Consider the following 2,431-nt stretch of genomic DNA (forward strand, 5'->3'; position numbering starts at 1 on the left):
TGCAACTTCCTTCTGTTGCATAATTGTAGGCCCATCTCCTAAATCTCCATTTCCCAGTAGTGCCATAGGCTGATCACCCGGGCCGTTGGCACTTTGCCATTGAGCGATATCTCAGATCCAAACCATAGCACCCTTTGGGGCCCCTTAAATAATGCATGTGCTTGGTGTCTCTTTGTCTGCAGAAATGATAAGATGCTTTCATATTTTTTCTATCTCAGCATTTCCCATTTACTTGAAGAATATTTTCAGGCTTGAAGCTGAAGGAAGCTCAGAATATCTATCGGGGGGCGGCAGCCTGTCGTCATACAGAAGCAGGAGGAGAACACGTTCTTTAGATCTCTCTCTAATCTCAGTTTTCTTTCTGCTCTGAACATTCAGTTCCCCAATTCTGTCTGTGTGTTTTTGAAAAGGGTTGTTCTCTGGTTCATCCTGAGTTTATAACGAAAGAGAGGGATTTCCATCTGTGAAGTGTCCTCTCTGAGGTTTAATATCCCTCAGCTCGAGGGATGGCTTGTCTAGTGTAACCTGATATACATTTCTCTGATTTTCTCTACAGTAACAAAAACCAAAGGCTACAACAGCAGTTGTATATACAAAACATGGAAATAACTGTTTCGCTCGCAGACAGATTCCTGACCAGACAAGAGAAGTGGGGATGGGTAGAGGAGAGCGCTGCATGCAGAGGAGGAGGAAGAGGGGGCAGGGGTGTCTTCTCCCAGCATAAATGTACAGGCAGGAGCAGGAGTGCGCAGGCCCGGGAATGCTGGAGGCCGTGCTGGTGCTGGCTATGGTGGTTTAAGTAGGAGGCAGAACCCAAATGTCTACCTGCTCAACCTCTGATGCCTGGCTCTTCCTGTATCAGCCCAGAATGGGGTGGGGATGCAGGGCCAGCTAGGTCAACTGGCCAGAGAGGGAAGGAGGTGATCGCTCCCTGGAGTCTGACATGGAAAACAGGAGAAGCTGGTTCCTTCCACTCATCTTCTTCACCTTTGGCTGGCCCCGTCCATCCTACCAACTTCCCTACCCTGCCAAGATGCCCACAATAACCAAGAGCAGGCACATAAGCAAGGGGCTGAACTCCTGCTCTTCCTGGGCCATCGGGCTGGCAGGCAGAGCTCACTTGGAGGGTGGGAGCAGCCTGTCCTAGAGGAACAAGGGAGGGGCCGGGAGGACACTGGTGGGGGCTGGCCAAGGACCAAAGACGTGCAGGCACGCTGGGTAGAGGTGCAGGGCAGTCACAGGTTCTGGCAGCACTGCAGCTTATTGGGTTTCTGCCATCTGTGGTGAGTGGCACACGGATGTGCACCACATTGTTGCCAGGGGACTCATCATGGCTGCACGGTCAGCGGTTTGCTTCTGTTACATATACCGTAGATTTCTGTGAGGGTGTTCTTGAATGCTTCCTCTATATTGAAACCCAAGGCTGAGGTCACAATGAAAGACAAGTTGTTCTTTTCTGCAAAGGCACGGTCCTTGTCAGTGGGCACAGCCTGAAGATGGCAAAGGTCACTCTTGTTGCCCACCAGCATGATGACAATGCTGCTATCTGCATGATCCCGCAGCTCCTTCAGCCAGCGCTCCACATTCTCATATGTCAAGGGCTTGGCCTTGTCATATACCAGCAGTGCATCCATTGCACCATGGTAGAACCAGAGGTAATGGCACGGTAGCGCTCCTGGCCAGCAGTATCCCAGATCTGAGCCTTGATGGTCTTGCCATCCACCTGAATGCTGCGAGTGGCGAACTCCACTCCGGTGGTGCTCTTGCTTTGTGGGTTGAACTTGTTTCTGGTGAAGCGTGACAGCAGGTTGCTCTTACCTACACCTGAGTCCCCAATAAGCATCACTTTGAAAAGGTAATTCTACTCCTCATCCTGGGTCCCCATTGTCCTGGTGCTTCCAACAGGATCAGCAACCCCTCAGCCCCATTACAAACACCTGGAAGAGGTCTAATGGCCAGTCAAAGGTGAAAGTGGTAGTGACAGGCATCTGAACAAACCAATCAGATTTAGGAGGCGTTCTCAGGTGGGTGTGAGCTTCCTGGGATCCACCTGGAGGAAGGATGACAAAATAGTTTTAAAATAGAAGTGTTAGGGCTGGAGAGACAGCTTGGTGGTTAAGAGTGCTTGTTGCTCTTTCAGAGAAACTGGGTTTGGTTCCCAGCACCTGGTTTGCAGTTCACAACCACCTGTAACTCTACTTCAAGAAGATCTAACGACCTCTTCTGGCCTCTGAGGACACTGCACACACATGATCACAGACCTACATACAGGCAAAATCGTATACACATTAAATAAAAATAAACCTTTAAAAAAATAAAAATCTAAGTATTGTGATCAATTTATCAACATAGAAGTTTGGAACAAAGCATTAAAATGTTACCAGAAGTGTTAATCTCACTAGGTGAGAATAAGAGGTCTACTACAATTTTG

The 2,431-nt window shown here is 49.0% G+C and overlaps 1 pseudogene across 1 annotated transcript; it reads right to left on the bottom strand.

The window, feature by feature from the left end:
• Positions 1 to 1,078: 1,078 nt before the first annotated feature.
• On the bottom strand, positions 1,079 to 1,885 carry LOC308425886 (ras-related protein Rab-11B-like; annotated as a pseudogene). The gene has a single exon. The product of its transcript is annotated as a ras-related protein Rab-11B-like (transcript).
• Between the last annotated feature and the right edge of the window lie 546 nt (positions 1,886 to 2,431).

This window comes from Micromys minutus (assembly GCF_963924665.1).
Source record: "Micromys minutus genome assembly, chromosome: 10".
Taxonomy (NCBI): Eukaryota; Metazoa; Chordata; class Mammalia; order Rodentia; family Muridae; genus Micromys; species Micromys minutus.